Source organism: Pseudopipra pipra, chromosome 2, assembly GCF_036250125.1.
Source record: "Pseudopipra pipra isolate bDixPip1 chromosome 2, bDixPip1.hap1, whole genome shotgun sequence".
Taxonomy (NCBI): domain Eukaryota; kingdom Metazoa; phylum Chordata; class Aves; order Passeriformes; family Pipridae; genus Pseudopipra; species Pseudopipra pipra.
This window is the reverse complement of record NC_087550.1, coordinates 56,310,496-56,324,405: the sequence shown is the minus strand read 5'-3', so window position 1 is coordinate 56,324,405 and position 13,910 is coordinate 56,310,496. Positions and strand designations below refer to the sequence as shown.

Sequence of the window (13,910 nt, the reverse complement as noted above, 5' to 3'; positions counted from 1 at the left end):
GCCAAGCCTCACAGAGCCCAAAACCCCAGTAGAGATGAGCAGAGTAGTGCCAGTGCTGGAGGAAGCTGTGCGGCAGGGAACAAAGAACCTCCTGCATCCACACCACCACTATGCTGAGACCCACACCAGCATCTCAGCAGCATAAATCCTTTCAGATAAAATAGTCTTTGAGGGTCTTTTTTGCTTTGCCCCTGTTCCCCATTGTCTTTCCCCGTGCCCAGGGAGGGCATTAAATTGCAAAAAACTTGTTTGCCACAGTACTTTCTTTGTTCTTCCAGGCCTTGTGGTGTGCAGCACAGGAACAGGAGCCATTTTTGTTTTACCCTAGGGGTCAGGGGCCAGGTAACATTTTGCCTTTTTTGGTTTTTATGGTTAAACCATTTTCCTCTGTATTGTTTTGTTATTTGCAAGTTTTACCTCAGTAAAATTGGGATGAACATTTTTAACCTCTCACAGTCTTGTTTTCTTTGTTTTCCCCCTCCACTATCATAAGGGAGCAGCTCAAGCAGTCTTAACTTTTCTCTGATGATTTTTTAAAACCAGCACATTAAGATGGAAAGATGGTGGGCTATGAGTTCTATATTTTACATCTGAAACCAGGCTACCACTGGACTGCCCGTCTCACTTCTATTTGAAAGCAGCAAACTTTCTCAGTCCAAATTGCACATCTAAACAGGGTATTCAGCAGCCTGAATACCTGTCTCCTGCTGTTACATTTCCAAGCCCATCTTACCTTTGAAAATTCAGCCAGTGGAGAAGGAAATATCTCTACAATCTTAATAACAGGTCAATTTTTTGAGCTTTCATTATATATGAAACTTACATCCTGTAAATCCATCTCCTATGTATATTTTGGATTTCTCTTTTATGTTGAAGCAGTTACAATTTTTTATGGAATAATTGACATTGGATTATAGCAACACTCAGAATGATCCTTCATTTCTGTCAGTTTTGAGATAGAGGACTCAAGCTAAGATCTGGTCCCAGATCATAAGTAATTCAGTCTCTTCTTTCATGGATTTTTTTCTTTGTTTTTTTGACTATATTATTTTCTTCTAAATATTAAATTGCACAAAGATAAAAGACATATTATTTTTTATGCCAGTCTGCCTAGACAGTTGAGGTAGTGTAGAGGTAGAAATCCATTCTCTTCACTATTAGGTGTCTGCTTTCCTTCAGTTACTGTATCCTCCCCAGACCTCACCAGTGGTTATTTACAGTGAGGGCTTGTTTGGGTTTGTTTTGGGGTTTTCTTGGTTGGAATTTGTTTTTTTTCCCAGGTCATTCCTACAAACAGGAAATAGATCAGTTTTGCATTATAGGTAGAAATGTAGCTGGTCAGCTATTATTATATATAAAAGGACTGGCTGTCAATTTCTGATAAATTTATGTGAATTTGTATTAATTGTGTTTTTGTAATAGGAATTTATGATAATAGAGACTTCTATGGGGCACTACTATTAAAAACTCTTTATCAAGTTGTTGTTAGTGACATGATGTTGGATGAAGTGGTTGTGAGTGACTCAGCTGAATGAAGGTGAACCAAATAAAAGAAACTCTATAATTAAGGTTTTAAATTCAAAAGAGAAAACTTGCAAAAGTTGAATTGAATGTGGCAGAGACTTAGAATCTAAATCAGAAGCACAGGAATTTTCTTCAATTTTCATTACAAAGTAGAGAAAACTTGGAGGAAAGGGCCTCAAATGTAAGTGGATGAAAATAGTGTCTTGAAAAGTGAGAAAAAGAGTAAAGCTGCAAAAAAAGGAAAAAAAGGGGTTAATCAGTAGTGAAAGTTCTGTGTTCCAGATAACTATGTTTAGAGAAGGAGTGAGAACTGCAAAAGTCAAGATAAATTAGATCTTTCAAAGGATATTAAAACAAATAGTTTTTAGTAAATTTGATGGCATTAAGCATATTCGAAGAGGTAAGCTGCCTTATAGAAATCAGGGTCTACAAGTGTAAATTACCATAAATAAGGTGCAAAAAAATCTCAGTAGATATTCAGTGTACTCAAGCTGGAGGACACTATGATCCATTTTCAGAAAAATTATATGATATCTCAGGTAATTCCAAGTGTTTCAGCTGAGTGTAATTGCTAGTTTTAGTCCATATAGTACCACCGCAGTTATGAAAATAAAAGTAGTATTTGGACACTTATTGTCATGCAATGATTTACAAGTAATTTGAAGGAAAGAATGAGTTAAGACAAAAGTAAACAGATAATAACGTAAAAAACCCTGTGAGTTCATAAAAATTGTGATGGCCAGGCTAACAGGCTGCCTTGATGTTTTTTTAAGATGATTTTTTTTTCTTAAGTGAATAGTAGGTAAATTAAATGAGGGAGAAATGACCAATGGAGACTTAAATAAAGAATTTGATACCATAAACATACTAAAAAATAATAATTGTATAGAGCAGAAAGTCTTGCAATTTGGGATTAATAACAATACTTTTACTATCAACTAGGATTCTATCATTTTGGAAGGACAATAGGGAAAGAACGTAATTCATTTGACAGTAGGATAACTATTGGCTATGGACGTGAAGTGGTTGTGAAACAGGCATGGCAATCGGAAATGCAGGAGTGAGGGGAAGGCAGACCAAAACCTGTTTTTTTTAACAGAGCCATATATGAGAGTTGTCATTAGGACAAAGCTGCCTCTGTCAGTGAAAAGGTTTACCTTTGGATTTTTTTGCCACATACACTTAACATCTACTAGTTTAACTTGACACTTAATAAAATTATATATAATTTTGCTAAACAACCTTATGTGGAATAATATATGGAGTTTGTTAAAAATAAGAATACTAACCATTCCTGATTTTTCAGGCACTTATTTGCTCCTCAGAAATGGCACTACTGGAATACAAATACCCTAATAGTGACACAAAAAAAGAACATAGTGACACAAACATGTGCACAGAAATCAAAATAATATTTTGGCAATGGTTGAACATATATCAGCCTGGGTTTGATGTCAGTTTTTCTTCTGACTAGATCTTATTCATTGTTTCCTATAGATTATTATTTGTATAGAGAATAAAACATAGCAACATCCTTATAAATAATAATTTTATTTACTTCATCACTTTAGATTTCTGGAAAAACAAACCCCATCTATGAGGACACAATCTCTGCTGCAAAATTTTCAACTCAAGATTGAATTAAAAATTTTACTGAAGTATGTTGTGCAGAGAGATGGTGTCAAGACTCAACAGGCAAAGAAAACACCTTGACTGCTGTCACATTGGTTGGCCTTATGTTTCTTTATTAAGTAAAACATATCACACATATCTTACATACTTTTACTTTCACATTCCACATCTGATTCCATATTTCAAGAGAATTAAAGAAGAAATTAATTTTTAGAGCATACAGAATTCAAAACAGGGTTTAACAGCACTTGACTAACCAAAAGGGAGACACGGTCTACCAAAATCCAAATAAAACCCATTTTTTTCAGAGGGAGCTGCACTGTAATTATTTGCTCAGAAATAATTCATAAGTTAACATTTTTCACTGACAATTTCTCTCAGGTGCAAGTCAGTAAGAAGAGTTCTGTTAAAACTTATACCCAAAGGCACTTTCAATTTCTGGAATATAAAACTGAAAAAAAAAAAAGTGATAAATCTTCCAAATTTTTTTCATCTCTTAGGCTGCTGCCTCGAGTTTCTAGATGCCACACTTGAATATATAATTTTATTGGCTAGAAACAATTTCACATTTTGGTAAAACTCTTAAAAGGAAAGATTATTTGGTGTTCTGTACAGAATATTACAAAATCTTAGAAAAACCAACTGAACAACCACATAAATGTTGTGTAAGGTTTCCTGTGAGAAAAATAAGACTTACTTATTCATGTTTTGCTGCCATACCTTCCAAATCTGTTTTGTCACCATACCTTCCAATTCTTCAATATAGCCTAGGATAACTGCTTTGTCAGATGAACTGTTTTCCAAACAGCAAGACATAGCCTCATATCTGCAACCATCTAATTCAAAATCTTGTTGAGATCCTCAAATATTTTAGGAACAGACATGAATATGATAAGATAAATATCTGTTAGTTTGGTATAGAATTTTACAGTATTTTAATGAAAAATGACTGGTATGTTTTCTGCTGCTCTGTATGTTCCTTTATTCAAAACAATTTGATTTTGCATTTGGATTAAAGAAGTAATTTATGTTTTTCAAGAAGAGTTCCTACAGCTTTTATAGGATCCCATGGATTAATCATATTTTAGGAGGTTTTTTTTAGCAAGGTATTACTGAAAATTAAATTGATCTACAGAGTCTTTCACAGTACTAATGTGACAAACAAGGATATCAGTAGTACCCATATAAATGAATAAAAGCATAATATCAGCATTGTTTAGAGACAACATGCTATCTCTAATGCTAAATTGAACAATGAGATTATATGCTTTAATGACATGATAAATGAACATACCTCCAAATTCTTATATTAAAAAATATATGACTAAATTAAATAATTCTCTTGTGATATCTCCAACTATGTCCTTTTTCTATGAACCACACTGCTAAATACTTACTTCAGTAATTCAAATATGTGGAATAATGCACTATTCTGACATGCTGAACCATTCACAATAAATTCATGCCTCCTGTTCCAAACTCCAAAACTGGTACTTTAAAAGTGACATGGATTTTTTTTGTTTTATTTGGCAGAAGTCAGCTCCTTAAGAATAATATTCTTTCTGAGATGTTATATTCTCTCCAATTTCTCTGACACTATTAATAGGATGCATTAAAGTGAAAACTGATGTGAGTATCAATAGTTTTTTCGTAGCTTGAGACCACCAAAATCCAATTCCTGAGTCCAAGCCCCCCTCCCACATCTCACCCCAGTGTGAGATGGGTTTTCCAGACACAACACAAGACTCAATATGGGGGGAAGGGAATTATATTACAATGACTACACAAATAAATATTATAATACAGTATATACATAATCTTAACTATCTCTCCTATGATAAAGCAGTTTTTACAATGGATCAATCTCTTCTCCCTCCAATAAAAGTCCAGAAGGGAAAAGGAAAGATCCTTTCCACTCTCAGGAAAGTAAGTAAGTATCTGAAGGAGGGGTGTCAAGAGGATGGAGCCAGGGTCTTCTTCATGGTGCCAAGCAATAGGATAAGGGGCAATGGGCAGAAACTGATGCACAGGAATTTTCACCTTCAGTAAAGAACTTCTTACTGTTTGGGTAACGGCACACTAGAACAGATTGCCCAGAGAGGTTGGGGAGTTTCCTTCCTTGGAGATATCAAGAACCACATGAACAAAATCCTGTGCAATGTGCACTAGGATGACCCTACTTGAGCAGGGAGGTTGGACCTTATGACCCACTGTGATCCCTTCCAAACTTATCCATTCTGTAATTCTGTATTTAACTGTTAAACTCCTTTCAATGAAAAGAGTTGGAGCTTTTCCTATTCAACCGAATCTGCAAAGACTCACATCTACTCCAAATCAAATCAAATTTGTTTGTAAGGCAAAACCCTGTAACCACGGCCCCAAGAGACTCAGTGGGAATTTTATCTTTGTTTTCAATGGAACCAGGATCTCACACATAATGAACAGTGGTGGTGGGGGAGGCATGAGAAATGCTGTCAGGTGACTTAATAGCACTTTACAGCCTATTTGCTTCCAGGCAAGAAAATTCTAATTTTACAAGGTGACATGAACACAGGTTATAGAGACTATTCATGGTTTTTTCATATATATAATACTGCTGACTTTTCCTTTATTGGAATAAAGGTTTGAATATCCCTAGAGACATCAATGTATTTCTTTAGACTAGAGTTTAATCCCTCTGCTGATCCATCATTTCTTGGGTCTATGTCACTTGACAAGGCCTTGACCAAAGCCATACTCCAAAATTCTCTAATCAGGGGCATGTAATTGATTTGCTCACGAACAACTCTAAGACCTGTGCTCCCACCAATGAACCATAGGTCATATTAGAGCTTGACTGCAGTCAAAAAACTCTACGATCACTTTTCAGATCAACACATAAGCAGAGACACTACTTACACTGCATACACTTAATTATCATGTGTTAAATAAAATCCATCTGACCTTGGCTGTGTGCATACAGCACAAATGTGGAAACAATGAGCATAAGCTCATTTATTGCCTTCAGGATAATGGATTTACTTCTGTGCTCTGGATAGAATGTGCTCATCTAGGAAAGCAAAGGAGAAATCCCAAAAGGTAGCAACTCTGCCAGAGCTGCATTCTAACTCCTCTCCCACAGAGCACTTCTGATGCTCGTTTGGTCAAGAGTGCTATTAGAAGCAACAGAATAAATCTTTAAAATAAATGTAACCTTTAAGATCACCTTCTGTCTGCGTGCTGAAAATGTTGATTGTGGAGTTTAATTTTCATTTTTCACTTCCAGTTTTTCCCAGTGTTCCACAGAGCTTGATAAATTTCTTCTTTTAAAGTCATCAGTATCTATTGCAAAATGGATTTGACAGACCCATTAGCAGGAAGAGGAAAAATATTTAAACATAAACTTATCTGGTCTTGAGATGCATACTGTATTTGGGGCTTTTTTTTTTTTAACCAGTAGTTGATGTGATATAAAAATGCATGCTATTAGTTTACATACAGTCATAAAAAAAGAACTGTTTTCAAATGTGAGGTTGAGCATTCACTGTATTGTATTTTTCTGTGCTACTTACACTTTATTTCTCTTTCATCTGAATTTTTTCCCTAATATTTTTGTGGAATGACCTGCTTGTCACTTAGGGTGTAGTGTACCTTCGTATTCAGGACTTATTTTTCATCAAGTACTTCTGCTACAAGGGAAAAGGTTTACTGGAAGAATACAAGATTTCTTTGTTCTGCTGTTCTGTTTCCCTGACATCAAGTATAAAAGAAAGTCACTTTTAAACAAAACAAGCAAACAAAATAAAAATCAAAACAAACAAAAAAAACCCAAAAACACAGAAACCAAAATCCAAGCAACCACCCAACCACACAAACAAAAAGGTAACAGTTTAAGGTTAAGTGATGCTAATCTGATGTATTTTTAACTGATTTTACATTTCCACATGAATTAAGCTACTTTGATTTTTCTCTCTTCATGTATCACAATTGCATTCCCTGTTTTAGTGCCACTATATCACTACTGATTTTTACCCTTCACCTTCGTTGTCCTCACTTGCTAATGTCAGCTTCCTTCTTTTGTCACGTTCCGAGGAAGGTACCAAACAAAAGCATCATTAGCACATACAGAAATCTTCAATGGCTGAGCTCCCATCGCTGGAAAAATCAAGGCACTGATACAAATTCCTTCATTTGACAAAGTTAATCTGGCAGTCCTATACCTTCCAGGAGAACTAAACTCCTTGTCTAACACAAAAATGAGCCTTTTGGATTGCTGGGGGTTAAACCAAGCTGCTAGGAAAGGGAGAGGATCTGACTCCCAGTTGCCTCTGCTAGAGAAATTAATCCTGGAGTTTAGCATCTGGATCCTTCAACTGCCAAGCTTGCCCCAGTTGTGTGTTTCATCCCTGGGCTAGATTAAAAAAGAATGATGAGCAGGAGCAGGTTCTGCTCCATCAGTGACAAAAAGAAAAGTAGAAAAAATATCACACAAACAAAACCCAAAAACCTAGAAACAAAAAAAAACTTTAAATCAAGCTTGTCTTGCCATTGCATGTGTATGCTAATGCACTCTGAAACAATGCCCTGCTTTAAAACTATGTCAAGAAAAGACAGTCATGTCTGTCAGTTTGTTTTTGCAAACAGTGTGGAAGTTAGAGGTGGCAAATTTGTGCGGGTTCAAACTCCCATTAGGGTGCCACCTGCCAAGTTTTCCTTTGAGCACACAGGTTTATAAAATATATTTTGTTTCAGGGTGATGGCAACACTCATCAAGCATTCCACTCTCACACGCACCCTGTACACTCATGGTAATGTGATTTCAAAATACAAATGCTCTCCACCTGCTAAACTCAAATCCAGATCTGGGCGTAGTTCCCCTTGCAAAGTTCATACAATATATCCTGGGGATTTGAGCTAGTCCCATCATACTTTGGAGTCCGTCTGCAAAGCTGGATGTGTGTTTGAATTCTAAAATCCCTACTTTGTAATTCATGTCAAGATCCTCATATTTTTATTTGCACAAATGTAGGATGCTCTGGAGCATATTTTGACATCTTGCCTATCCATACTTCAAGAAAAAAAAACTTTCATAAAACTCCAACATTTTGGAATCTAGCCTTTCCCAAAACTCAGTAAAATTTCCTTTGCTTTTCTCCTTCTCAAAACAACCTTTGAGTTTCAATCATACCATCAGGAATCAAAAAACTGGACAAAACATCACTGATCCACCATACTGATGGCAGAGATGGAGTGAATCAGCAAGGTGAGGTAATAAAACTTGGGTTTAGAGCAGTCCCTCAATTATAATGACTTCCCTGGTGAGGTGTTATCTGATTTAGAAGGGGGAAAAATTAATCCAGCTCCATAGTTTCTGTAAAACATCTGTAGCTTTATGCTGCAAGATTACTGTGTGTATGTTACATCTAAGGATGATGCTGTCTTGATGGCAGAAAATGTATCTCCTTGAACAGCTACAGTATGCCATAGGTAAGGATAATTTATTTATCTGCATTATAGAGAGGCCAGGACACATAGAAGTTGGTGATAAGAAGAAATGAGTGCTGGGAGAAGTAACAGGGTGAGAAACCCATAAATGCTATTCAGCTATTCTTGCTGATGCTGGAGGAATCTGTAAGTAAGTATACAACAGAAACTGGATTACGGTGCTCCGATTAACAGGTATCCTGCTTTCCCCAGAAAGATCACAGAGCAGAGCACATTATTCAGTCTTTTCCACTACAAATCTATGTCTAGCCATTTTTCTTCAATATAGGTGATCATGCCTATTAGCTTTGTATCAACATTGTGCAATGGCTAGGTTTCTGTGGCCAGATTGTATCCAGAATACCCTCTTGGTGTTACACTTGCACTAGTACAAGATACATTCATAAACATAAGGACACAGAAAAAAAAAAAAAAAAAAATGGCAGAAAATTGCTTCTGTAACCAGTTGCGGCAAAAAAAATTAAATTTTTAAATTTATCCCTTACTCCATGGTTTGGTCAACATGTCTAAGACTTTCAAAAGTTTCTATTTCTGCTAAGGGACATTGCTCTTTAGATGACATAATTTAAGGAAATACCATTTTTGAGAACACTGGAGTCAAGTCATTTTAAAAATTCAGTTTTCATTTTCTTAAGTAGGAAAGCAGAGGGTCTGTGATATCCAAATAGTTACTCATTTTGAAAATACTGGACCACACTACTGAATACTGATACTATATATAGAATAGCTACAACATACACTTGCTATTGTGACAACAGACCTGAGTATACAATTACAAAGTTTTGTCAAACAAAAAGAAATGTTCCTACATACAGATAACGCTGTTTATCCAGATTAAAAAAAAAAAAAGGCAAAACAAATAAAAACCAAATATTTTTGAGAGCAGAATTCTTTCTCCCTATAGAAATTCCTTTTTTAGTATTTTTATCTTAATTTGGAAAAATTCCTTCTTTGTAGACCATATCTTTTCAGTCTTCTTTCACAAATGAAAATGTAAGACAATTTCTAGATAATTTTCTGGCAAAAAAAAAAAAAAATAAAATTGTGCATACCATAGGACTAATTTAATATCTAAGTTATTTTCCACAAATTATCAGAATTCAAGCAAATGAGCATGTACTAGATTTGTAGATGTGTGTGAGTTGTAACAAAAAGAATATTTATGTTAGTAATTTGCTATAAATTGCTGTGTAGGCATTATGATACTTTTTAAAACTTGAAGTACTGGAGCTAAGGAAAGAAATTTTCCTTTGTGCCTTATAATGCCTGTTTTACTCTGGACTAGATCGACTCCTGCCCCAGAAGACTTGGCCTTTTCTCAAGAACAACTGAGCAAGCTCCACTGGAAGAAAAATATGAAATACACAGTTGTAATGGGTTGATCCTGGTTGGATGCCAGACACCTACCAAAGCTGCTCTATCACTCCCCTTCTCAGCTAGACTGGGGAGAGAAAATATAACAAAGGTTCCTGATTTAAGGGCAGAGAGAGATCACTCACCAAATATTGTCACAGGGAAAACAGATTCAAACTGGAAATTGAATTTATTATCAAAAAAATCAGAGCAGGATATTGAGAAGTAAAATAAATCTCAAAAATATCCTCCCCCCACCTCTCCCTCCTTCCCAAGTCATCATACCCTACCCACAGTAGTGCAGGGAGATGGGGAATGGGAGTTACAGTCAGTTCATTACAGGTTGTTCCTGATACTGCTCAGGGAGAGAAGTCCTTCCCCTACTCCAGCATGAGGTCCCTTCCACAAGAAACAGTCCTCCATGAACTTCTACAATGTGAGTCCATCCCATGGGCAACAGTTCTCCATGAACTGCTCCGAGGTGGGTTGCTTTTCCACGGCATGCAGTCCTTCAGGCACAGGCTGCTCCAGCGTGGAGCAGCTAGTCCTACCAGTCCACAAGTCCTACCAGGAAATTGTGAGATACTGGAACAGTATTTAATTATTGCATCAGAACCAGCCCAAGTGTGTGTGAGTGTGGAAGGGCCAGGCCGTATCCCATATGGCAGCCCCGAGCCCACACGGCAGGCTCTGCAGTAGCAGCTGTCTGTCAAGGGATCCCTCCCACACCATGCCCCCTGGAACACCCAACTCAGCCTCTGCTTGGCTACACCATGCCTCACTCTGGCCCGGAGGCACTGCATGGTCAGTGAGCCAGAAATCCCACCTGGGAAGGGTGGCCACAGGTGGCCAAAGCACATAAATACAGGAACACAGGGGCTTTATTTGTTTTTGCTCTCCTGAGACCAGCCTCCACCATGTGAAGCTAAACTACTTGGTGGTAGCTATTTAATAATCTATTTTTCTCTTATTCTCCTGTCTTATCAATCTCTCTTCTTCTCTTTCTTTAGTCCTTTTTCTTCTCTTAATCTCTTTTCTTTATTTATTCTTTTAATCTCTTTTCTTACTTAATATTTTGGCTAACTTAAAACCAGGGGGTTGGATTTCACTAAGTTGTGTGCATTGGCGAGTCCTGTGTCAGTGCTTCATGGAATGCTCTACCTTGATTGTATGTTACCCCTTTTAAACTTCTGCCAAGATCTCTTATTTTCTCCCTAAAGTTAACTGTAAAAGTATCTCCCGGGAAAATGTGTGCAGCATTCTCTCTTTATGCTATCTCTAGGTATTAAAGAACCAAAAGCTCTGCACAGTTTCAGTGGATGAAGTTTTGGAGTCTTGAATATCTTTTAAAAGTAATACTCCCAGTTAAACAGTTGGGCTTCAGGACTGGGGTCTTACAGAAACCTGTTCCAGCATGAGCTTCTCGCTCCATGGCTCAGCAGGTCCCTGCCAGGAGCCTGCTCCAGCACTGGCTTCCCATATGTTCACAGCCTCCTTCTGGGCATCCACCGGGTCCAGCATGGGTCTCCTCCACGGCTGCAGATGGATCTCTGCACTCCTGTAGACCTTCATGAACTGCAGGGCCACAGTTGGCTCACCATGGTCTGCACCACAGGCTGCAGGGGAACCTCAGCTCCAGCACGTGAAGCATCTCCTACCCTTCCTTCTCCACTGGCCTTGGTATATGCATAGTTGTTCCTTTCGCGCATTCTCACTCTGCTCTTCTCTGCTTGCAATTACTTTTGCACAATAATGGGGTTTTTCCCTTCTTAAATATGTTATCACAGAAGTGTTACCATCATTCCTGACTGGCTTGGCCTTGGTCAGCAGTGGGTCCATCCTGGAGTTGGCTGGCATTGGCTCTACCAGCCGTGGGGGAACCTTCTGGTAGCTTCTCACAGAAGCCACCCCTGTAGCCCCCCAGCTACCAAAACCTGGCCATATACAGGTTTTGTACAACACCCAATACAACAGTGACTCAGGCAGAGAAAGGCACAGAAAATTTAGGATTTTAAATATGAATAAAGCCAAGAGACTTAAAAGAAAAATAAGGAACAAACTTAAAGTGGAGGCGAACAAGTAGGATCCAGATGTTATAGAAATTGCTCAATTTGTGTTGCTGGCTGAAAAGCAAGACCTCGTTTTCTAGTGTGATTTCATTTTGGCATTTTTTGTTTGTTATATTTCTTACAAAACACAACTTTAAAGACTGAAAGATAAAAAGATTGACTATGCTTTGTTTCAGTTTCCTCTATAGAAAGAATGGACCAGTTCTACCCCATGGCCCTGGCTGCCTAGGGTCCTATCACTTTTGTAAGCTCTTTTTCCAGATACTAAAGCAAGTGCAAAAGAAACTCTGGCATAATATCCACGATCTGATTGTAGACTAAGAAAAAAGAAAAATATAGAAATTATCCACCAGAGAAAGAAAAATTGTACTATTTTGTGGTGGTATAAGACAAAAATTGATAACATGGGACAACTCAAAGATACCAAGTAAATGGAAAAAACTACACCTAGTACTAATTCTAGAATTTCTATAGGAAAATTATGGATATGTGTTGTTGAATCATATAATTTAATCAAGAAATAAAATTTATTAGCTGATGAGAAATGTTGAAGAGGTGACAGAATAGCTCTCAGAATAGAACCTGTGTCGTAATCAGATCAGAAACATATATTCTATCAAGCAAATGAGTCAAACTGTAATTCAATAGCTTTAAAACACCAACCTAGATATTATGAATCACCCTCACAAAAAAAGGGACATTGTCTACCTCCACATAATAGTGTGGACAGTCTCTTCTATAACTCTTCTTTTGTGTCATAACCCATGTTATTACAACCTGATGCAATAACAGACTTAAGTCCCTATCTAATGTAGATACACTGTAACATTTAATTTTATGCATGGTTCCCAGAATGAAATAAAAATCTCAGAGCTAAGCATATACAACCTATGTACAAGGCATGTAGATCATCTCAGAAGGGTAATAAAAATAAACCCATATGATGAAAAGGAAGCCAAAAATAAGACCTGAGGAAGTGTTGATCATTAAACTTGCCTGGAATTCAATGCTGTGTCTGGAACTTGATCCCAAAAACCTAGGCATCATTCTTCATTTTAGATTCATGTCTGAAATTCATTCCTGGATCTAGACTGCAATAATTGCTTTTTCAAAGAATGAGATATCCTGGATAGGGTTTAAGGTACATTTACATTTTGGAAGAATAAATTGTGCTTTTCATGAGAAAAACATATGGTTAAGCTCTCCCACCCCAATGAATTCTCTTTTCTTCATTCAGAATTGTTTGTGGGTTTGCCTGATGACTATTCCACTGTGCTGGTTTTGGCTGAGGTAGAGTTAATTTTTTTTACAGTGGTTAATATGGGGCTCTGTTTCGGATTTGTGCTGAACACAGTAAGGATAATAGAGATGTTTTTATTATCTCTGAGCAGTGCTTACACAGAGCCAAGGCCTTTTCCGCTTTTTGCACTGCCATGCTGGCAAGGAAGTTGGAGGTGCATGGGAAGCTGGGAAGAGACAGCTGGCCTCAGATGACCGAAGGGATATTCTACACCATATGATATCATGCTCAGTATTTAAGGCTGAGGGAAGAAGGAGGATGGATGGGATGTTTAGATTGATGGCGCTTGTCTTCCCAAGTCGGTGTTGTGCATGATGGGCCCTGCTGTCCTGGAAATGGCTGAACACCTGCCTGCCCATGGAAAGAAGTAAATTAATTCCTTGTTTTGCTTTGCTTGCATGCATGGCTTTTGCTTTCCCAATTAAACTGTCTTTATATCAACCTACAAGTTTTCTAGATTTTACCCTTCCAATTCTCTCCTTGATCCTACTGGCAGGGGAGTGAGCGAGTGGCCACGTGGGGCTTAGTTGCCAGCTGGGCTTAAACCA

The 13,910-nt window shown here is 37.5% G+C and overlaps 1 long non-coding RNA gene across 2 annotated transcripts in view; it reads right to left on the bottom strand.

Annotated features, from left to right (window-relative positions):
- Positions 1-2: 2 nt before the first annotated feature.
- Positions 3-13,910, bottom strand: part of LOC135409696 (uncharacterized) — a 34,981-nt gene continuing 21,073 nt past the window's right edge. Inside the window, exons 4-6 of one of the 2 annotated variants that reach the window (XR_010428326.1) lie at positions 6,362-6,477; positions 2,814-2,876; positions 3-1,752 (exon numbers count right to left, since the gene is read on the bottom strand). This is a non-coding gene — a long non-coding RNA (uncharacterized LOC135409696). Of the gene's footprint in view, positions 1,753-2,813; positions 2,877-5,079; positions 6,478-13,910 lie in introns of those variants that run through there. The other variant, XR_010428325.1, reaches the window with a different exon arrangement.